A 25,157-nucleotide genomic window follows, 5' to 3' on the forward strand; every position below is an offset into this window, starting at 1 on the left:
TATTCATTTAGCTCGACTGAAATAGACAAGATGCAGAAACAGACTAAACGTCCAATGACAGATTGGACATTGATGTCCAGTGTCACACAATGACATTTCTCTGTCTGTCTGAATATATATGTTTACATACACACACACACATACATACACAAGAATATTATGCATCCTTTAAAAAGAAGGGAATACTGCCATCTGGGACAACATGCATGAAACTTAAAGACATTATGCTAAATGAAAGAAGTCAATCACAGAAAGACAAATACTGCCTGATTCCACTCACATGGGATATTTAAAATAGTCAAATCCATAGAGCCAATGGGTGGAACGTGGGTAGGGAACCCAAAGAGGCAAACAGAAAATATAACATGGCTCTATATCGCAATTATCTAAAAGAAGCGGGAGACTCAGTCCTCTCTGCAGCTCACTATTGGATGGTATGTGCTTTCAAGAAATGTACGGTGCACCCTTCTCTCTTTAGAACCTTGGGCGGGAATGGCTGCCATCTTCTTTGCACAAAGTGTCCCTTTTCATGGTTACAGAAAGCAACACGGGGCACAGGTTTATGATTCCTCATTTTCAACTGAGGAAACAAATGCAGAGAAGTCAAACCACTTGCCTAAAGTCCAAAAGCCTTGACTCCCCAGTGATTACCTACTGGGCTCCACAGAGATGCTAAGGAGAGACCAGAGAGCTAGAGACAGCCTCCAAGGGTGAGGCCCCTTCATCTGAGAGAAGCCAGAGACCACTCACACTCAGCCACCCTCCAATCTGCCCTGGCTTCCCAAACCATTCAACCCCGCTGGCACTGGTATAGACAAACTAGAGCGTCTGGTGCCAGGAAACCATAACAGAAAACATCCACAAAAAGTTCTGTCTCTGCTTCCCGGTCTTCTGGAAGCAAAAGAGACAAGGAAAGAAGGACCATTTGATAAAGAGGCCCTCACTCCTGGAGACCTTGAGCAGGGCTTCATGGATGTGGACAAAGAAGCAGTTTTAGGCAGACACAGGGACACATCATAAAGTAATATGGAATCACAATAAGGAAGCCATTTCTTCTTTAGGAGTCTCTTGTGTTGTTTTTAAGTATATTATGATATGCTTCAGTTCAGTCCAGTTCAGTTGCTCAGTCCTGTCCAACTCTGCGACCCCATGGACTGTAGCACGCCTGGCATCCCTGTCCATCACCAACTTCTGGAGTTTAGCCAACTCATGTCCATTGAGTCTGTGATGCCATCCAACCATCTCCTCCTCTGTCACCCCCTCCTCCTCCTGCCCTCAATCTTTCCCAGCATCAGGGTCTTTTCCAATGAGTCAGCTCTTTGCATCAGGTGGCCAAAGTATTGGAGCTTCAGCTTCAACATCAGTCCTTCCAATGAACACCCAGGACTGATCTCCTTTAGGATGGACTGGTTGGATCTCCTTGCAGTCCAAGGGACTCTCAAGAGTCTTCTCCAACACCACAGTTCAAAAGCATCAATTCTTCAGCACTCAGCTTCCTTTATAGTCCAACTCTAACATCTATACATGATATGTTTAAGATACACAAAAAGGTGTAAGAAATACTACCCAGTCACTCAGGTATCTATTATCCTACTTAAGAAATCAAACTTTATTAGTATAGCTGATGTCCCCTGCCCCTGCCCCCCGTTCATCACTCTAACCTTACCTCCACCCCCAAATGAACTGCTCTCCTGAACCTGGTGTCTATCATCACATGCACTTCTTCATACTTTACTATATACACTTGTGCCCCAATAGGATAAATACAGATATATAAAAAAGAGATTTATTTTGAAGGATTGACTCTTAGAAATATGGAGAGTGACAAGTCCCTCCATCTGCCATCTGTAAGCAGGAGGCCCTGGAAAGCCATCAGGGTAGTGCTGATCCAAACCAGAAGGCCTGAGAACCAGGAGAGACAACAGTACCCCTCAGTCCAAGTTTGACAGCCTGAGAACCAGAAACACTGATGTCAAGGACAGGAGAAGACGGATGTCCCAGCTCAAGCAGACAGAGTAAACTCTCCTTTCCTCCGCCTTTTTATTCTCTTCTGGCCCTCAGTGGATTAGATGATGCCACCCACTCTGGTGAGCACGCTTCTTTATTCAGTCTGCTACTTCCCAGGTGGCGCAATGGTAAAGAACCCATCTCATACAGACAAGTTCTTCAACTTACTTCTTCACTCAACCTCATGTTGGTGGAACTCATCCATGTTGACAGATGTCACTGTAATGGAGTCACTCTCATTTCCTTAGAGAAGTTGGCCCATGTGTCAAATCCGCTAGCCATGTTTTCATACATTATCGAACACATCACGCTATTCATATAAGTATTGTCTATAAATGCTTCCCACTACAACAGCAGGGTTGAATAGCTATGATAGAGACTGCATGCCCTTCAAAGCCTAACACATCTTCTATCCGGCCCTTTACAGAAAAGGTTTGCTGACCCCTTCTGCAGAGCATTCCATTATGACAATTACTCAGCTAATTTATTCATTGTTTTATGGTTGGAGACTCAGGGTGTTTCAATTCGATGCTATTGTACACTGTGGTCAGGAATTGTCTTGCACACATTTGTGAACTCACATGAGAGTTTTTCCAGTTTCCATCTAAGGATGGAATAACTAGGCCTAAGGGTTTATGCATGTTACACTTTTCTGAAAATTCACAATTTTTTTTTCTCCTAATTGCTTTTACTAATTTATACTCCCAGCAGCGATGTAAAACAATTCTGTGGCACCAAATTCTCCACAACATTTGGTACTGGGGCACACTGCTGTCGTCGTTCATCTGATGGGTATGAAAGAGCATCTTATTACAGTTTTCATTTGCATTTTTTTCCTGATGACTTGTGAGCTTGAACTGTATTTGCTTATCAGCTGTTTGTGCTCTTCCCTAGTTTGCCTGTTCGTGCCTTTGGCCCACTTTTCCACAATGGTGTCTGTTTTCTAGCTGATTTACAGCAGTTCTTTCCACATTCTCCTGTCCTTTATTCGTAATATTATTGCAAGCATCTCCTCCTAAGCAGTTGGCTGCTCACTTTCAAAGGTGTCTTTTAATAATAGAGGTTTAAAATAAATATTTGTTAATAAAAACTTTTGACCTTTTTTATGGTTTGGGCTTTTGTGCCTTGTAGCATAAGCATATGTGTGTGTATGTATGTGTCTATGTATATATATGTATGTGTGTGTGTGTGAGTATGTATGTGTGTGTGTATATATATATATATGTGCTTGTGTATATGCATACATATATATATATATATATATATGTATGTATATGTATACACACACACACACGCACACACAAACACAGGGGCTTCCCTGGTGGCTCAGTGGTAAATAATCTTCCTACAATAAATACTGTAGGTTTGGTTCCAGACCACCTCAATAAAGTGAATATCACAGTAAAGTGAGTCACACAAATATTTTGGTTTTCCAGTGTACCTAAAAGTTATGTTTACACTATACTATAGTCTATTACGTGTGCAATAGTATTATGTCTCAAAATGTATATATATACATTCCTTAATTTAAAAATGCTTTATTGCTAAAAAAAAAAAAAAGTTAACTGAGCCGTCATCAAATCATAATCTTTTTGCAAAATAACATCAAAGATGACAAACAAGACAACAAATATAAATAATAATGAAAACATTTGAAATATTGTGAGAATTATCAAAATGTGACAGACACAAAATAAGCAAATGCTGTTGGATAAACGGTGCCAATAGACTTGCTCAGCACAGGGTTGCCCCAAATCTTCATTGTAAAAAACACAACATCTGCAAAGCTAATGCACGATAAAATGAGGTTCGCCTGTATGCATGTTTAACTTAAGGAAACAAAGACAAAATGTTTTCTAAAATTATTATCCCAACAGGGCAATGTCCCAGAGATCTTAAGGCCCAAGATCCACTCTGATACTAGATATTTTCACACTTTTAATTTTGCCAATTAAGTGGATAAAATTAATCTCATTGCAACTTTAATTTGCATTTCCCAGATCACTGATGTTAAAGAAAGGTGAAATATCTCCACGTATATATGGGCCTTCTATGTAGTCTTATATGAAGACTGTTAGTTCATGTCCTTTATTACCCATTTTAATTTGGTAGTTTGTAGTTTCCTTTTTGATTTATAAGCTCTATTTCATATTCTTGGATACTAAATCTTTTTAGGCTGTGCATACTGCAAATATCTTCCCCCAGTTTATAACTTGTCCTGTCATTTGCTTTAAGATGTCTGTTGAAAAACCAAAGTTCGCAGTTTTAATAAAGTCACGTTACCAATCCTTTTTTAATACTCAGTGCATTTTGCATCTTGTTGAGAAATCTTTTTCTACCCCTAAGGATACCCAAGGTAAACTATTGCATAGGTACAACAGGAGACAGTACAAAAATGCTTATCACAGTATCATTCATAAAAGCAAACATCCTAAAAACAACCAAATGCCTATCACTGGGAGAGCAAATAAAATGGGAGATATTCACACATGAAATATTATAAAACAATCTAACTACTGTGCAACATAATTATATGGAAAAATCTTAGCAATATAATATAAAATAAAGTAATTCCCAGAAGATTGAAAACAGCATGATACCTTTTTAGAAGTTAAAAACAATTAGATCAAAACATACACTTTTAGGAAAACTGATTGGAATAAAACTATATAAAGAGAAAATAAACAGAATAACAGGCATGTGGTTCAGAATGACGGTTTCCTTGGGAAACAGAGACTAGGGGATGGGACGCAGGGGGTACCCTTTCAGGTGTAGGCTATTATCTCAAGGCCCTGGTTTTTGTTTCAGGTGGTGGTTTCATAGGCGCTTACTGCATTATTAATAATAGCTGAAGGTAGCAAAGTAAAAGCAAACCGGAACAAGAATGATAAACCAAGGATTATGATTAATCCAATTTTGTGCACTCAAATTTAAAAAAGTTATTTCTACACTGAGCTCATGAAGATATCCTTCTAAATCATCACTAACGGCTTTTTAAGTTTTGTTTCTTAGGTGTTTAATTCACCTGGAATCTATTTTTTTGTATGAGTCGCTAATCTGATTGTTTGGTATGAATAATTAATCACCCGCACATCATTCATTGGTCTGCTGGGCCATCTCTGACACTAGTTGGTTTGTGCAGGTGCTTGTCTGTATGCTCTCTTCTGTTCTGCTTATTTATCTGGCCCCATAAGAATATTATACTTTCTCAATTACTATAGCTTTATAACAAGCCTTGGTGTCTGACAGAGTGAATATTCACCTTATTCTTCTCCAAGTGTCCAAAAGCTGTTCTTTGCCCTTTGTTATCCCATATCCAATTTAGAATAAGCCCAAGGAGTTCCACAAATACCTTGTCAGGAGTTTTATTGGAACTGTTACTAAATTTATAAGCTAATTTGGGAAGAACCAACATCTTTTCAATATAGAGGTCATGTTATCCTTGAACATGGTATAGCTCTCTGGCCATTCAGGTTTTCTTTCAGTGTTACTTTCTTTCCCAGATCTAATACAGCTTCCACTGCATTTACTCCTACACGCGTCACTTCTGCGCTGCTATTGTAAGTAGTGTTTTAATGGCTTCTTGCTAATGGACAGGATACAATTGATTTTGGGATATTGATCTTATATCCAACAAACTTAATGAATTCTCATTAACTCTAGCTATGATCTTTAAAGACTCTTGGGTTTTCTTTATAGATAATCACGACTGTCCATAAAAATGGTAGTCTTGTTTCTTTTTTCTAATCCTTATGCCTTCTGTATCATATTCTTCTTTTTCTATACTGGTTTAGCCTGCCAATATAATAGTGAAAAGAAAAGGTTAAAAAGACATCCTTGTTATCTTCTCAACTTTACAATAAATGTATATTTATTTATTAAGTATGGGTTTAAAAAAAAAACAGATTTTTACATATATACTTTGTCGGTTTAAAGAAGCTCCCCATCACAGTGGCTGTAGAAGCACAGAAGAGAGTGCGACTGTAGGTCCCAACTTGCCAATTTATAGCTGTCATCCCAGGATAATCAGTCATGGTGCCCCCTTTCATCCTCAAAAGGGTTTTAGTTTGGACAATGAATTATATTCTCCCTCTAATAGAGGGGGTGATAGGTTATGGTGATGCTAGTGAGGCAATCTGACCTATGATTATAAGACAAACAAGAGGACCTGACCGCCTGGAGTTTCTGGAATGTTCTTTGCCTAACTGGGAAGCTTCCAACCTCATATAACAAAGCAATCACTATCTACTCCTCCCGTCTGCAAATTCATGAGGCGACATGCTCCAGGGACAGCCCCGACATCACCCGATTTGCCACACAAGAAGCAAGAAACACACACAAAGTAGAGCAATTATCTTATCAAAAACCAGAGCGATCGGCAATCGGAGAATGAAGCTGACAACAACCTGGCCTGTCACATGCTCTATTTTGTCACTTACATCCCCAATATAAATGCAAAAATGTGAAAACCAGGCAGAAGATTAAGTGGCAATGGATCCATTCTGATGCTGGGCTTGAGCTACTTACTGAGACATAAATTATGGTGCTGTCACCATCACCCTTCCTGTTTGCAAATAAATGTTGTCATCTAATTGTGCAAGACTTGGAGACTGGTTAACAAATTTCTCAGAGGAAGGGCCCAGTGGCAGCCTGGATTCCCTAGATGCCCCGACTCCATCTCTTTGTTTGAGTCATCTCTCCAAAATGCAGGTCTTTTTGTTTTGCACAACAGGCACTGTTATCCCATCTTCCCATCCTTTATTGGAGATTAAACCACAAAGACATGATGGACTTCTTGACTAATTCCCTTAAAGAATCATTAAGGATGAGAGATGGAGAGGAGGCAGCCTCTGAAATAAGTGATGAAGGGAAGTTTCTTTCTTGATACGAGAGGGATCACCAAGCAGAACAGCCAAGGATGGGCCGAGAGATACAGCAGAGAGCATCTTCTCGTCTTGACTGGGCCAGAAAGAGGAGTAAGATAAAGACACAGGGAAAAGCCTGGGAACAAAGCCTGGAGTTCCTGGTACACTGGGAGGTGTGTTTCTGAATCTGTGGACACCCCATTTGCTGCCTGTGCCCAGGACATTTCAGGAATGCCAGCAGCAGTAAGGGCAAAGCGGCAGTGACTCTGGCTGGGTCCCAGCGCACATACTTATCCATTATCCAGTAAGCAGCTACTGGGACCTGGCTTAGTATGGATTCTCCCAGAAGCAGACCCTCAGATAAGAATTCAAGTGCTAGCCATCTATTTGGGAAGTGAAGTAAACATCCGGACAGGAGCACAAAAGTTAGTGAAGAAAAGGAAGGTGGCCAAGAAGGGATGAGTTATCAAGTTCCCCCTATGGTGACCTCAGAAACTCACTGTATAGCCTGTGCCTTAGACTTGACTTATCCCTCCAAAGAGGGGAAGAAGCTAGGGTATGGGGTATTTTACACACTCAGCCATTGACTGATGGCTGCTTTTCTTGTGGTGTTAATTTTCCCACTTCTGGTCTTCCATTCAGTGGGACAAGGTAGGCTTCAGCAAACTCAGAAAGTCTTTAGGCAAAGAAATGTAGAAACTGGCAGCTGGGAAGCAGGCCAAGTGACCTTTAAACGATAAGCATTAGGAGATAAGGGCAGGGTTTCAATGTCTACTTCTATGCAGTGAGAACCTGCTACATGCTGTAGCTACACTCACGAACAAGTGAGAAACGGTCCCTGACCACGTGACACTTGTTGGAGGCAAAGAGCAGGCCACCTGTGCCCGTGCCTCTTCCCTCCTCTTCCCAGGGTAGACTGGAGCTTCCAAAACCTGTCCCTGGCAGTTCACCAGGACTCACCTCTACCTTCTCTGAGTCCCTGACTTCTGCCCTGTCCTTGGTCTTCACCTCCATCCCTCCCTCTCTCTGTCCCTCTCACCCAGGCTCTGAGATGTCTCCTTTCCCCTCACATGCAGTATCTGAATATAGTAACTGTGATGAATGAGACCATTTGTTAAGCATATACTGTATACTCACCCCTGGGTTAAGGGACTTATGATTACTATCTCATCTATCTGCCAAACAACCGTGACCTCATGCTTGTGTTCCCAACCTTGTTCCTGCTTCATCCCACCTGCCTGATGGGATGGGACCTCCTTGGAAAGCACCATGACCTAACTCAAGTGCCCACAACCCTCTGCGCTTTGCATTTGGCCAACTACCTAGTCCTCTACCTAGGTGAGCAGGGCTGTGTTTGCCCTGACCTGGCTCCATGATCTGTAGTCAAGGTCCCAACACACCCTCCACGCCCCCAGGAGGCCCCGCTGGTCCACTCCAGTGAGGAGCAGCCCGTCTCTCAAGGGTGAGCCATGCTCAGCATCCTCCCAGGTTAGGATCCCCAGAGGCCGTTATTCTTAGTTACTTCAGACAAATGCCAAATTTTGCCTCCCTTGCCTCTCTTCTCCTACCTTCGCAGCCTGCAAATAGGGAATTGGACTGAATCAGTAGTTCTCAAACTGCAGTCCAATAAGTCATGATTCTCCTTCTCAGGGATTAATGCATTATCTTGTCTCTGATGATGTATTTTCATGGTGTTTCCTAGACACATCGCCCTGATGATAAAGAAGCAGTTTTGTGGTGGGGATTCGAGTACAGTGGCAAGGCAGTAGGAGACAATTTGAGGCGGGGGATATGTTTGGCTGCCCCCTCATCTGCTGGTGCATCAAAGGAACTCAGATTCAGAGCCTGGGAAATTTAGGCCAAGAAGGGTCAATGGCAACAAAAGGAAAGATAATCGCTCTTTACTGGGGGGTGAGGGGAAGACAGCAAAAAGGAAGGCCAACCTGCTTATCTGGCATTCTGGCAGGATGGCAGACCACCAACACAGACACTTCAAAAGATCCCTGGCTCAGCTCCCCAGCCCCTCCCTCGAGGTTCCTGCAGCAAATACATCTCCTCATTTCCCTGCACTTTTGAAGTCAAAGTGTGGTCTGGTTAATTAGATGTTAGTGGGGGCCCGGGGGCGCTGGAATCCAAACTCAATAAATTTCATTTCTGAAAGACAAAGAGGTCAAGTGCATATTAAACTTGAGCGCTCACGGAGCTCTGCCGGGCCATTTATTCAGCCGGGCTCCTCACGGTTTCAGCAGAGAGAGCGCCAGGCGGCTTTTGGGAGGCTGGCTGGGTGCGGAGGCAGGCCTGGAAGTGTGCCCATCTGACATTGTGGAAGAAGGGGGTGGGGGTGGGGAGAAAGTCATTCAAATGTTTTCAACAGAAATAGCTCAGTCCCGCAGTCAGAATTTGAAATTTCTGCCAATTTCCAACTCCTTTCATGAGACGAGCCTAGTAAACAGCCTGGCCCTTTCTTTAGCCTCCTGCTGAAATGGACCCCTCCCCACAGCTTGGCTGTCTCTTGCAGGGAGGTCAGTACTGGACACAGCCCCCTCTAAGCACAGAGGTACTGGACGCTGCCTCTCACCACACTCTGCTGTTTCCCAAGTTATCTCAGAGCTAGGGCTACAGATCTGGAATTTCTCCTGCCTGTCCTTCTCTCCCCATCTCTCTGACCTGACCCACAAGGGAACAGGCACATGCTACTCCCTAGTTCAGGGCTGCAGGCCTCTGCTGCAGGAAAACCAGTAACCACCAAATGTCCACGTGGCGAAAGCTCTTGCTACTGGCAATAAGCCTGGGGTATGGCAGGCCGCAGAGGCAGACACCCAAGGTCAATCCTGGTACCTCTGCTTCTCAGCTTCGATGCTTGGGCTGTAGCTACAACTTTTTCATTCTCCTTCATGGGGGAGCCCCACCTGCTGCCTGGGTCAAGATTCTGATCAGCATTCAGCCAGCTTCGTGAAAAGAAGAGAGACTTTCTCAGCAACGACTAACTTGGCTAGAAACCTGTCCCACACATGCAGAGTTCAAGGCTGAATTCTTAGGAGGGCATTTTGCAATCTCTCTGTTGTTTTGTTTTGTTTTCTTCCTTCCTTTAGTGTGTTTTGATTGGGGAACGAAGGTGTTAGTCACGCATGAGGTGTCCGCATTTAGAAAATTACTGACTTGACAGTTTAATTACATTTGGAGGCCACTAAATAGGATTGTTTCCCTTTATTTAGACAGCCTGGATCTTCTTAGTCATGATTTGGGAATGTGATAATCCAAGTGTTGCTTTATCTTGAAAACTTACCAAACCACCCCAGCAACCTCTCCAAGCAACGAAATGTCATGGTGAGAAACTCTAGTTTGGATGTTCCTAAAAACCCCTATTTAAGACTTCTTTGTCTGGCAAAACCCACCATCGCACGCTGCAGAGCTGGGTGGGTGGGAACGTCTCTGATTATGGCTCTCCTGTTCTATTTCTGCAGCATGAAGTTGCTGGGCTGCAATCCACCTTCATCCCTGCACCCTGGGTTCTCCACACAGAACTGCTGTTTTTGAGAGAGGCCATTCTGGGGTCTTTTTTTTTTTCCTTTTCAACTTTATACCAAGAAGCAGTCTACTGTGGTAGAAACTGTTCTGCTGAACCAACCTAGCAGCCTGGATTCAAGGCTTGCATTTACCACCAGCATCATTAAAAATTCAGATTTCCCAAGGTAGAAAAATCTCTATGAGCTGTTTCTAATTTAATCACCTAAATTTTTTAATTAAGAAATTTGGAGACGCCATACCCGATGATCAACTTGGTGGATTCCATCTGCCTGCTTTTTTGCTTTCTAAAAATAATTTGCCAGGAACTTCAGAGCTGTGCCTGAGAGGCAGGCAAGCAAATCAGTTTCGGAGGAGTTTCTCAGACAAAGATCTTCCTTGGCCTAGTGGGAGGGGTCAGCCCTCTAGAGGAGTGGGTCAGTCCTCTAGAGGAGTGGGAGCCCAGAAACTTGGAAGGCAGGAGAGATGGCTCAAGTTCAAAGAGTCCCCTTCCCAAAGGAATCCCAAGACTCCCACTGACAGCCCCATGGGATGTGGCTCAGAGCCTAGATCAAGCCTTTTCTGACACTGGAGAGGCCCTTTTCCACCAGCCCGCCCACCAGGACAGAGACTTCTCTCAGGGTAAGTAAAGCTGGGCACTCAGCTACGTGGGGGTCCTCGCCCCAGAGAGAATCCTCTGGTATTTCCACAGACTGTCCCAGGAAGCTTTGTCTTGAATAAACCTGATTTTCTATACTAGTTGGGAGAGTTCAATATAGTATCCTGTCCCCAAGTAGAAAGTCAGCCTCTCGTAGGCCTGGGCACCATGGAAGTGCTCAACCAACTGCAAGTAAGTGTCAGAGTTCCAGCCGCATTCTCAGCAGAGCCTTGGGCCCCCAGCCTTCAGCTCCCATCTTTGCCCCTTACCTCTCCTGTCTCCTCATCTATCAGGCCCTGATCCTCTGGCTTTTTTTATCTTTCTCTGTGGGCCAAAGGAGACTGTGTGGGATGGTGAGGTTCTGGGAACCTGACCTCTGAATCTTCTAGGTCACAGCCACCACCCACCTCACCACAGCGCCCTGATGGGGATGTGAGCTCAGTGGTCAGAGATAACAAACAGGTGCTGTGTATCTGCCCCACATTTCCTGCCGGCTCCTAATGAACCAGACTGGGTCATTAGGACGGAAACCTTTAATTAAGTTAGAGGCAACAGGCGTGGTTACTTTTCCCCTTTCCCCTCGACTCTCCCCACCCGCCAACTCAGATATCAGCCCTCTAAATGTTCATGGCCTGGAGAAGGGGAGCCAGGAGGGTATGAGAAAGAAGGCATTTTTCCTAAATGTTACCCAAACCAAAATGTTCTACTATTTCTCTCATCCCATTCGATGACCCTAGATGCTTCTGGCTAGATAATACTTTGCAATTCATTTCTTTTCTACAAAAACATTATTTTATTAAATTGCTCTTCAAAAAGTGATTGCACTCCTGCCAACTGTAACAAAGTAACTGATATCAGACTAGCCCCTAGCCCTCTTGCTGTCAATGACTAGAAAACTGTACAAAATATATGAGCCAACTGTTTTCAGATATTGGATAACAGAAGGAGGGAAACGAAGGAGGGCAGTAGGGGCCTCATGCTGCCCTGGCTGTCTGTGTGAACTTGGAGTCTAGACCCTGCAAAGAGATGGAGCCCAAGCAGACCACGGACATCTCAGCAAGCTGAGGACACGAAGACTGGAGTTCTGCTGAGCCAGCTGGAATCTGAGGGGTGAAATACTGGAGAGGAGGGCGTGGCATAAAAAAAGGAACTTGAAACACACACATAAAGCTTTTCTTAAATCTTTGCTCAAATATTAAGCTGCACTTACACAGGACAAGATGCCAAAAGGCTTGACTAAGAACAACTTACTGAGGAATAGTGGTCTGAATGGAGATCCCACAGTTCTGGGAAACACAGCAGTTCCACCCACCCAGCATTAAGTCCCTGAAAATCCTGGCCATTCAGAGACTTTAGAGAGAACACATCTGACCACTCTCACCAAGTGGACTATTCTTTTGCTGTTGAGTCTCTAAGTCATGCCCAACTCTTTGTGACCCCATGGACAGGCTTCCCTGTCCTTCACCATCTCCCGGAGTTTGCTTAAACTCATGTCTATTGAGTTGGTGATGCCATCCAACTATCTCATCCTCTATCATCCCCTTCTCCTCCTGCCTTCAATCTTTCCCAGCATCAGGGTCTTTTCTAAGGACTATTCTAAAACAATCCTAAGAAAGATTTTTATAAAGCTTAAAAAAATTAAGCTGAGGTGTTTTGGGTTTTTTTTACATTACAATTAACTACCAGAAAAAAACCTACACTCCTTAAAGGAAAATCACAGAATACAATGTGCCATCCATAATTTCCAATATACCAAAAATTACTAGTCATGTGAAGAATAAGTAACATGTGACCCATAATCAAGAGAAAAATACGTCTAAGGAAACAGACCAAGAATAATCGAGAGGTTGAAATTAGCTGACAAGTGTTTTGAAACAGCTATCAGAAATACGTTCAAAGATTTAAAGTAATTAGGGAATAGATTCAGAATTTTAGTAGAGATACAGAAACTCTTAAAAAGAATCAAAGAGAAATTTGAGAACTTCAAATTAAAATATATGAATTGAAAAATTCAATGGATGGGCATAAAAGCAGATTGGACACTGTAGCAGAAAAACATCAGAGAACTTAGATGGGGTAATAGAAACGATATATCCAAACTGAAATACAGAGATTTAAGGAAAAAAGAAAACAGCAGACACGTAGCATCAACTGATCTTTGACAGAGGAGCACAGGCAATTCAGTGGAAAAAGGAGCTTTGTCAACAAAAGCTGCTGAAACAACTGGATATCTACATGCAAAAAAAAATCCTGAATCTAAAGACAGACCAACATCTTTCACAAAAATTAACTCAAAACTATAAAACTCCTGGAAGATGGACTTTACTGGTGGTCTAGTGGTTCAGAATGCATATGCCAAAAAACAAACAAACAAAAAAAGAATGTATCTGCCAACCCTGGGTACGTGGGTTCGGTCCCTGATCTGGGAAGATTCCACATGTGGCAGAGCAACCAGCCTGCGTGCCAGAACTACTGAAGCCTGTGTGTATCTAGAACCCGTGCTTCACAGCAAGAGAAGCCACCACAGTGAGAAACCCACACACTGCAATGAAGAGAATGCAGCCCCACTTGCTGCAACTAGAAGAAGCCTGCAAGTAGCCATAAATAAATAATAAAATACATAATTTCAAAATAAAACTCCTGGAAGGTAATAGGAGAAAATCTAGGTGACCTTGGGTTTAGCAATGACTTTTCAGAGACAGCACCAACAGCACGATTAAGGGGGGGAAAATCGCTAAATTGAACTTCATCACAATTTAAAACTTCTGCCAGCACAAACAAAAACCAAAACACTATTAAGAGAAGAAATACAAGCCACAGACTGGAATAAAATCACTGAAAACACATATCTAATAAAAGAATGGTATCTAAAATATACAAAGAACTCAAAATAAGAAAACAAACAACCCAATTTTTATAAAGATCTGGACAATTTACAAAAGAAGATATCAGATGATGAATAAACATATGAAAAGATGTGCAACATCAAATGTCATTCAGTTCAGTTCAGTCACTCAGTCGTGTCCGACTCTTTGTGATCCCATGAATCGCAGCACTCCAGGCCTTCCTGTCCATCATCAACTCCCAGAGTTCACTCAGACTCATGTCCATCAAGTCAGTGATGCCATCCAGCCATCTCATCCTCTGTCATCCCCTTCTCCTCCTGCCCCCAATCCCTCCCAGCATCAGAGTCTTTTCCAATGAGTCAACTCTTCGCATGAGGTGGCCAAAGTACTGGAGTTTCAGCTTTAGCATCATTCCTTCCAAAGAAATCCCAGGGCTGATCTCCTTCAGAATGGACCAGTTGGATCTCCTTGCAGCCCAAGGGACTCTCAAGAGTTTTCTCCAACACCACAGTTCAAAAGCATCAATTCTTCGGCGCTCAGCCTTCTTCACAGTCCAACTCTCACATCCATACATGACCACAGGAAAAACCATAGCCTTGACTAGATGGACCTTTGTTGGCAAAGTAATGTCTCTGCTTTTGAATATGCTATCTAGGTTGGTTCATAACTTTCCTTCCAAGGAGTAAGTGTCTTTTAATTTCATGGCTGCAATCACCATCTGCAGTGATTTTGGAGCCCAAAAAATAAAGTCTGACACTTTTTCCCCATCTATTTCCCATGAAGTGATGGGACCAGATGCCATGACCTTCATTTTCTGAATGTTGAGCTTTAAGAAAACTTTTTCAATCTCCTCTTTCACTTTCATCAAGAGGCTTTTTAGTTCCTCTTCACTTTCTACCATAAGGGTGGTGTCATCTGCATATCTGAGGTTATTGATATTGCTCCTGGCAATCTTGATTCCAGCTTGTGCTTCTTCTAGCCCAGTGTTTCTCATGATGTACTCTGCATATAAGTTAAATTCTATTTTTTTAAAAAAATGGAAGAAACAAATGCATATTGCTAAGTGAAAGAAGTCAATCTGGAAAGTCTGCATTCTATATGATTTTAACCATATGACATTCTGGAAAAGGCAAAACTATGGAGACAATAAAAAGATCAGTGTTTGCCAAGAGTTTAGGAGGTGGGAGGGAGAGACGAGTAGCTGGAGCACAAGGAAATTATAGGATGAAGAAACTATTCTGTATGATATGATAGTGGTAGATACATGTACATCTGTCAAAATTCATAGAATGTACAACACAAACAGTAAACCCTAACATAAGACTACAGACTGTGGATGATAACGACACACCAATGTTGGTTTATCATTTGCAGTAAATAAATCATTCAAATATAAGATGTTACCAAGAGCAGAAACTTTAAGGTGTTAATAAGGGAGTGGATGAGAACTCTCTGTACTTTTCACTCAACTTTTCTTTAAACCTAAAACTGTTCCCTCTCAAGAAAAGCCTATTAATTTGTTTAAATAAACAAGACTTCCACGGCCTCTGGAATAAATCAGAAGTCAAAAGAAGAGGAGAGAGAGATTAGGGTTTACAAAAACAAAAACAAACAACAAAAATTAAAGAAGTAATAAAGCCAAAGACTGTTCAAAACTGATGAAAAATGTCAATCCACAGATTCAAGATGGTCAACAAAACCCAAGTAGGATACACTTGAAGTGAAGTGAAGTAGAGCGAAAGTCATTCAGTCGTGTCCAACTCTTTGCGACCCCATGGACTATACAGTTCATGGAATTCTCCAGGCCAGAATACTGGAGTGGGTGGCCTTTTCCTTCTCCAGGGGCTCTTCCCACCCCAGGGATTGAACCCAGGTCTCCCACATTCTGGGCAGATTCTTTACCAACTGAGCTATCAGGGAAGCCCCCAGGATAAACGTAATGAAAACCAAATCTAAGCACATCCTGAAAACCAAAGAGAGAGAAAATCTTTAAAAAGAGCCAAAGGTGGGGTGGGTCACATTACAGAGAAGGCAATTACATGATTTATCACTGACTCCTCATCTGCAACAATGCAAAGCAGAAAATAATGGAGCATCTTTAAAGTGGAAAAAAAACTGTTAACTATAATTCTAAATCAGTGGAAACAGCTTTAAAATGAAAATACAAAAAACATTTTTAAATAAACAAAAACTTTAAAATTTTATCACCAGTAGACTTGAATGCCAAAACAAATCCTTTTTTTTTCTTTAGAAAGTTATTCAGGCTGAGAGAAAATCTCTCTAAAATTCAAAAGTGTTACAAAACCAACAACGTATTTCAACAATGTATAATGGAAAAATAAAATATATGAAAACAGTAGCATAAAGAATAGGATAGACGTACACTACTGCAAGGTTTTATTATTCAATAAGTGGTTATTTATAAGTGATATAGTATTAGCAAATAAGTATAGATAAAAATTCACTATAAAAGATAAAATGTAATATCAAAAAATGCCCAAATAAGGACTTCCCTGGTAGTCCAGTAAGACTCACTGCTTCCATGGCAGGGTTCACTGGTTCAATCCTTGGTTGAGGAACTAAGATCCCACATCCCACAGTGTGGCAAAAAAAAACAAACAAAAATGCCCAATTAATCCAAAAAAAAAAACAGGAAAGAAGGAAAAGAATAACTAAGACAAACAGAAAACAACTGGAAAGATGGTAACAAATACATAATACAAATAATCATGTTAAATGTAAAGGGTGAGATTTTCAGATTAGATTTTTTATTAGGCAAAATGCAATTACAACTCTTTATAAGAGATTTACTTTAAATATGAAAAAAGAAATGACAAGTAAAAAGATGAAAAAATATATACCATGCAATGACACAAATTTATCAATATCAGAAATGAAATAGAAGACATCACCATCTACACTGCAACAGAAAAAAGAAGGGAATATACTAAACAATTTATGCCTCTAAATTTGATGATTTAACGAAATTAACAAATTTCTTATAAAACAGAAATGACCAAAACTGACACAAGAGGAAACACAAAATAAAACTAGCCCAATGGCTACTAAAGAAATTGAATTTATTATCAAAACCTTCCCACATAGAAAACCCCGGATGCAAAATGCTTCACTGATGAATCATGTAAAAACACTTAAGAAAGAATAATTTTATGTAATTATATGTAAACTCTTCTATATAGCAATTCTATATAAACTCTTCTAGAAAACAGGGGAATAAAACACTAACAAACTCATCTGTAAGACCAACATGGCTGTGATACTAAAACCATTCTAAAGGAGAAGTATAAGAAAACCACAAACCAACATCCCTCATGAACATAGATACAAAAATCCTTAACAAAATGTAAGCAAATTGAAAGCAAATTGAAATATATATATATATGCTGTGCTAAGTTGCTTTAGGCATGTCCGACTCTTTGTGACCCTATGGACTGCAGCTCACCAGGCTCCTTCGTCCATGGGATTCTCCAGGAAGGAATACTAAGGTGGGTTGCCATTCCCTTCTCCAGGGGATCTTCCCAGCCCAGGGATCGAATCCACATTTCTTACTTCTGCATTGGCACGCAGGTTCTTTACCATCAGTGCCACCTGGGAAGCCCCATATATATGTCTGTGTGTGTATATATATTAATACATCATGATCAAATAGGTTTATCTGAAGATGACAAGATTGATTTAACATTCAAATATCAATCAATGTGATGTGGCATATTAACAGCCTAAGGAGAAACTGCATATAAGTATCTTAATAGAAGCAGAAAAGGTACTTGACAATATCCAATACTTATTCCTCATAAACGTGCTCAGCAAACTTGGAATAACAATGAAGCTGCCTCAATCTGACAAAAGGTTTCCCACAGTAACCTTGCAGTTAATGTCATCCTTAATGGTGAAAGACTGAATACTTTCTCCCTAAGGTAGAGAACAAGGCAAGGATGTCTACTCTCACCGCTTCAACATTTTTTTGGATGTCTGAATCACTGCATCAAAGCAGGGAAAGGTGGGGGAGGGGTATATAGACTGGAAAAGAAGGAATAAAACTGTTTATGTGTAGGTAATATAGTTAAATGTGTAGAAAATCCTAAGGAAGCTGACGAAAAAAAAAAAAAAAACCAGAACTAAAAAGTGAGTTTGGCAAAGCTGCAGAATACAGCCTCAACATAAAATAATCAATTGAATTTCCATAATCTAGCAAAAACAATTTGAAATTATAATTTTTAAAGTAGTGTTTATAAGAGCATCAAAAAAAACATAAGGATGAAATATCCTTATGAGGATTATGTATTATGAAATACATAAGAATAAATTTAACCAAATATATGCAAGAACTGTACCCAAAACTTTGATGAGAGCCAGAACAAAACAATTTTGAAAAAGAAAACAGTTGAAGGACTTACACTACCTGGTTTCAAAACTTACTATACAGCTATATTAATCAAGAAAATGTGGTATTGATATACATAGCTAGAACCAGGCAGTCTGCATTTAAGAACATGAAAAAGTACTCAACATGATGATTCATTAGAAAAAGATAAATTAAAACTATAAGGAGATACTGCTATATACTCAATAGACTAATACAAAACTAACAATATCAAACTTCCAGGAAAGGATGTAAAGCAATCTGACCTCTCATACACTGCTGATAGGAGTGTAAAATGTTACAAACAGTTTGGAAAACTCTTTGTCAGTTTCTTATAAAATTAAGTATATGCCTATACACCTACCCTTTGACCTGGCAATTCTAATTCCAGGTATTTATTTATCCAAGAGAAACGCAAACTTATGTCCACAGTGGGGGAAAAAAGACACTTATACAAGAACATTCATAACAACTTATTCATAAGAGTCAACCCAAATGTTCATCAACAGGAGAATGGATAAACAAACTGTGATATATCCATACAGTGGAATGCTACTCAGTAATAAAAAGAAGCCAACTATTGATACATGCAGCAAAGTAGATGAGTCTCAAAAACACTGTGCTGAGTAAAAGCCATGCACACACAAAAAGAATTTGCAATGCTAAATTCCATTCATAGAGAGTCATAGAACAGGAGAAGCTAATCTATGGTGAAAGAAATTAGAACAGCGGTTGCTTCTGGTAGAGGGGCTAAGCATGGAATGGCAGTGGGGTGGGGGCACACAGCGGCTCCCTGGCGCGATGGAGGCGTCCTATGACGTGAGAAGGGTCTGGGTTACATGGGTGGAAGCATTTGTCAAACCTGATGGAGCTGCACAGTTAAGATATCACTGTGCATGCCCGCACCAAATGAAGCATTCTCTATGCAAATTACACTTCCATTTTTTTAAAGTATTTTTTAAAGCTTCAAAAGCAAATGCTCAACACTTCCTATGAAATAACACAGGATATTAAGAGGACACCCCAACTTCATTTTTCCCCTTGCATGGGCCACCTCTCATGTAATGAATGCTAACAGCAAGGGTGTCCTTCCACACCCCTCTCCATGCTTCTAAGACTCAAACAGTCAAATGTACATGCGTGTAGGAACGGGTGAGACATCAGTTCATTTGCTTTTTAATATGACTTTCCTAGGGCGTCAGACGGAGAAGGCACTGGCAACCCACTCCAGTACTCTTGCCTGGAAAATCCCATAGACAGAGGAGCCTGGTAGGCTGCAGTCCATGGGGTCACGAAGAGTCGGACACAACTGAGCGACTTCACTTTCACTTTTCACTTTCATGCATTGGAGAAGGAAATGGCAACCCACTCCAGTGTTCTTGCCTGGAGAATCCCAGGGGTGGTGGAGCCTAGTGGGCTTCAGTCTATGGGGTTGCACAGAGTCAGACACAACTGAAGCGAGTTAGCAGCAGCAGCAGCAGGGCATCAGAGGATGTGATGGGTGGACGGCATCACCAATGGACTGGACATGAACTTGGGCAAACTTTGGGAGATGGTGAGGGACAGAGAGGCCTGGCATGCTGCAGTCCACAAGGTCACAAAGAGCTGGACACGACTGGGTGGCTGAGCAATGCATGTGTCTTCCGCTGCTTGCTCCTATCATCTAACCATACCTCAGGTAATAGCTACGCAACATCCCATTCTATGGACAAGCCATGATTTATCCACCTACTCATGAATCTTCACTCTCTCCACCCCAATAATGGGCTGTCAGGCTCATCCCAGTTTTTGATATTACAAACAATGCTGCAAAAAATGCCTTCATCATATACCTAATCTCCCTGGTGCTTTTGTTTCTATAGGAGAATTTCCCAAAGAGGGAACAGTGAATAACAAAAGATAAGTGAGTTATTTGTTTTAACGGATACTGATGATTACTTTTCACAAAAATGTTGCAGAAATCCCATTTAGTGTTCAGTCTGATATATTTTAAGTTTCTGCAGACTGGCTTCAAAAATGAAAATAAGTTGTGAACATCGCATAATAATCATTTAGACAATTCATTATTCCTTGAAGAGGAAAATCCAACAACATAGTTAAGCTCACAAATAACTAAGTTATTCTAGTTAAATATCTCCTGAGAAGCAGGATGGTGTGACGGTTGAAAACTGAAACAACCCTTGCCAAGGTACTGCCCAAGCCTGACTTGACATCATCTCCATGACCCTGAATAAGTTACTTGATCTTTTTGCACTTGACCATCCTTGTAAACAAAAATGTAAATAGTAATAGTACGTATATCATGGAAGATTTAATGAGGGTAATATGAAGAACCTGGCACAGGAGAGTGAGAGTCTAATAGAAAGAGTTCTTTCAGTGTTTGTTATTACTGGGTAAGTGGCTTATCTTTAGATCTCCATTTTCCTTATCTGTAAAATGAGGACAATAACACCATTTGTATCCTAGGGCACATAAAGGGATCGGAACAAGGCTAGTCTCTTCAACAAAACTACTAATGCTGTTGTTTAAGCGCAATGCTCACATAGAGGAACCAGTTTGTCACCTGCGGGCATCTAACTGTGGAGTGGATGCCCATGACCTCCCCAAACTCAGGAGAAAGCTAAGTTCCTGCTAGGCTCACAACGCTATTGAATTCTTGGAAGGCACGCAAATCTTCCAGCCTACAGAGAGAAATCAATAGGCACCCCTGGGAAGATTTATTTCCCTCCATGGTGAACAACGCACATTCATCTCTTCCTGTAGCCAAGGTGCTCTAAGCATTTAAGCACCTTAAGCAACTCCCCTATTGGTGGCTCACCCAAGGGGTGGACGCTTCTGCAGCTGTGGCCTTCAGCAGGGACATGTGGCCAGTAAACACCTTGACAACTAAGGTTACATGACCTGAGTGTTGGGAGAGTCATTCATTCAAGGAACCTACAATGATTGTATCCAAGGGCCAAGATTTTGAACTGAAAAACTGAAAAATGGATGGCTGTAGGAGATGTAGATTTCTAGAAAAGAGAGTCCCTGCCTTGCACAATGAGCCAAGAGCCCCACACTGGGCCATGTCTACCATTCCTGGCCCCGCCAGCAGAAGGTACCTGCATCATCAATTTGGAGGTTTTCAACTCTGTTCATTAACTCAACTGTGAATGTTAGCTAATTTTTTAAAAAGCTCTAGGTAAGATCAATGATTATATGAGGAAAAAACAAGCATAGAGAAGCCCATTTTATCTCTTTACCAGGATGGAACAAACAAACTTGGCTTTGGTTTTACTAAAGACTCCTAGTGATGCTTTCAGCTGAAAGCTAAATGTCCTTTCACCTGGGGTCAGAAATACCAGCCCAGGCAGACAAATAAACTGATGGCTGTGGACCTGGGTTCAGGGAAAGAGCTGCAGAGAAATTTGGAGCTGTGCAGGACTGGACACTCGAGTTGCCCGAAGGTGACCAGATCACGTGAAGCTCTTCACACTGACCCAGAGCACATAGCACTGATTCCCACAGGAGGATGGATCGTCCCCACCAGTGGAACACTCACACCTATGCCCAGAGAGCTTTGGTCCTGCTATCAAAGGACCACGGAAATCCAATCTGCGGCCACCAGGCTGTGTGTAGAATCTGAAGAGAGGATGATGGCTGCTCTTGGAAGATACTGGATCCCTCTGTGCGTAAGCCTCGTGAATACACCCACTTTCTAGTGTGCAAATACCCCTGATGGCCAGGAGAGGGCCAGGGCCACTGATGGAGGACCACGTGCTTCACCCCCAGAGGCGGATTCTGCTCCACCTCTAAGGTCAACCCCCTTCCTCTAAGCAGCCCTCCTTTCCATGCAATGGAAGGGCCAGGAGGTCAACAAGGTGTGTCCACCTCAGAGACCTTCTAGCCACAGGCACAGAGTGATTGTAGGGCTCATGTAAAACCTGAGATGACCGTGTTCTGTATTTGAAGCCCATAAAATCTAGTCATGTCTTAACAGGCTGTCTCTGTGACATGTTTCAAGTGTTATAATGTGTGTATGATAGGGAGAGGGGGTCCTAGAAAAAAAATCAATTACCCAGGTCCTTGATTGCACTATGAAGAAAATACAATAAAGTCCACCAGACAGCATGAATAATCAAAATGAAATAAAACATTAAAAAAAAAAAGTAAAAATGCATTCCGTATGTTTCACATAACATTAAAGCTGGATCACGGTCCCAAATTATCTGATTAAAGGCTCATGAAACACCAGCAAATTGCTTATTGATTACAGACTGAATGATTAAAAGAGTCTTTTAACCATTATCCCCATCTCCTTCCTCCACCATCCTTGCCTACTTATTCTCCACACCCACTCTCAGAGAGACCTTTTGAAACTGTAGTCACTCACCTGCTTGAACTACTTCTCTAATACATCAGAGCTACAGGGTGAAAATCCAAAGGTCTGAGCATAGAGTTGAAGACCCTGCCAGTCGAATCTCATCCCCCAGAAACCCTTGCCTCGCACCCTCTGTCCCAGCCTCCCCACGGACACCTCTCCATCTCTGAAAACCAACATCCGCCCCCACCTCACCCCGGTACCACTCTCTCCATCTTTTCTACCGTTAACTTCCTGTTTATCGTTCAAACTCCAGTGTCACCTCACTTCCAGCTTCTCTGCTACGTTCTTCAGAGCTCCAGTTCTATACTTCTCACACCACACATTCTGTTGCAATTATGTGCCCTCCATGTGTTCCCTACTTATCTCTTATCCATCACCAATGCGGGTAAACACTGGTGGGTGGATGGGTGAGCTGGATAGTTGAACAAATGAATAGCAAACAGAAAAGGCACAGCTAAGGCAGAAAAAGGTGCTGCAGTCCATGGGGTCGCAGAGTCAGACATGACTGAGCCACTGAGCGACTGAACTGAACCAAAGGTGGAAAAAAGATAAAGATTGGATAGCTAGATATCGGGATAGATAGCTAAACTAAGAATAGGACAGGCTAGGCGAGGCAAGGCTAGAACAGAATAGAACAGATAACATGGATTTCCTAGGATTTCGCTATTCCTCCTCTAAGCTCCAAATGATTCATACATTCAACTTTCTAGAAAGGAAAAAGGGGCAAAAGACATGGGGCACAAATCGCTGACCCAGTTTTTTTTTCCTTTGAGTGAAACCTACTTTGAAAAGTCTCAGCCTGCAGGGAAGCTCCAGAAGACAGAAAATCTCAGAAGAAGCCAGACCTGGGCTTCCAGACACACAGGAGGATTTCACAGTTGAAGCCGGCGTATCTTTAGAAAAGTCCCTCCCACTCCACATACTGCATTTCAGGGACAAATCGATTAAGAGTCCTCAAATATTTATTGAGATTCAGGTCAAGCCACGCTTGCTGCCCACCAAGCCCTGGCCAGGCTCTGTGCTGGAGTCAGGGCTGCAAACTGAGGTGGGCTCATACATTCATGTGCCATTTCTTGCCAGCTACTTCTCAAACATGCCCCCCAAAATTACCATTTTAGCGGCCAGAGACTAGGCACAGGTCCTCACTGACATGTCTCCTTTCCTATGAAGATCAATAAAATTACTAATATTTAAAATAGGCTGAGCATTTGCCAGGGACCCTGTTTCATGTGTTACATGTATTATCATGTGAGGACAACAGATCCACAAAGAAGGGATCAATGTTAGTACCTCCCCATTTTATGGATGATGACAGCAAGGCGCTGAGAGTTTCAGTAGCTGAATCAAGGTCCACGGCTAGTTAGTAGAAGAGCTAGGAAGCCAACCCATGTAGCCCAGGTCTACAGCCCACTCTTTAGCCCTGTGTTAAGTAATTAAAGGGCAAGAATGCATTTTCTGTCATGGGACTAAATGCAATTACTCTCATTTTCTACCTTTTAGAAATGCAACCCATAAATGTGTTTATTTTTCCTGTGGTGCCCCTGCCACTGGACACATTGTTCTGGGCAATCAAAACAGAGAGAAGGGAGCATTAGAAGACCTCCGCTGGGGGCTCTACAGTCCCCCTTCCTCAGGCCCACCACACCACCACCCAACCTTAACCTGCCTTCAAGGTCAAGAGGTATCATTGCACATCATGTTTAAGAAAGTCTCCAGATCAAAAATTAAATACAAAGTTACCATATGGCCAGGACTTCCCTGGTGGCTCAGAAGGTAAAGCGTCTGCCTACGATGCAGGAGACCCAGGTTCAATCCCTGGATTGGGAAGATCTCCTGGAGAAGGAAAGGGCAACCCACTCCAGTATTCTTGCCTGGAAAATCCCATGGATAGAGGAGCCTACCGGGCTACAGTCCATGGGATGGCAGAGTCAGGCATGACTGAAGCAACTTAGCATACACACGTGCATATGAAGAGGAGTGCGATTGCTGGCCATATGGTAAAGAAAGAAAAGTGAAGTCATTCAGTTGTGTCCAACTCTTTGTGATCCCATTACTGTAGCCTGCCAGGCTCCTCTGTCCATGGGATTTTCCAGGCAAGAATACTGGAGTGGGTTGCCATGCCCTTCTCCAGGGGATCTTCCTAACCCAGGGATTGAACCTGCATCTCCAGCATTGGCAGGTGGGTTCTTTACCACTAGCACCACCCAGGAAGCCCACTCCTCTACATATACCCGAGAGAAATGAAATGAAAACATAAGTCTTCAAAAAGAACTGTGCATGAATAGTCATAGCAGTACTACTAATAACAGCCAAAATATTGAAGCAATCCAAACACCCATCAACTTATGAATGGATGAACAAAATGCAGCATATCCACACAGTGGAATATTATTCAACCACATAAAAAATTAAGCAGTGATACACGCTACATGGATGAACCTTGGCATCATTAAGTTGCGTGGAAAAAGTCGGACAAAAGGTGCCACATACTGTACAGTTCCATTTATAGGGAATGTTCAGAATAGACAAG

General features: G+C 41.9%; 1 non-coding gene across 1 annotated transcript; it reads left to right on the plus strand.

The window, feature by feature from the left end:
- Positions 1-24,382: 24,382 nt before the first annotated feature.
- On the plus strand, positions 24,383-24,454 carry TRNAR-ACG (transfer RNA arginine (anticodon ACG)). The gene has a single exon. It is a non-coding gene; the product is annotated as a tRNA-Arg (tRNA).
- The last annotated feature ends 703 nt before the right edge of the window (positions 24,455-25,157 follow it).

Source organism: Bos taurus, chromosome 18 (genome assembly GCF_002263795.3).
Source record: "Bos taurus isolate L1 Dominette 01449 registration number 42190680 breed Hereford chromosome 18, ARS-UCD2.0, whole genome shotgun sequence".
Classification (NCBI taxonomy): Eukaryota; Metazoa; Chordata; class Mammalia; order Artiodactyla; family Bovidae; genus Bos; species Bos taurus.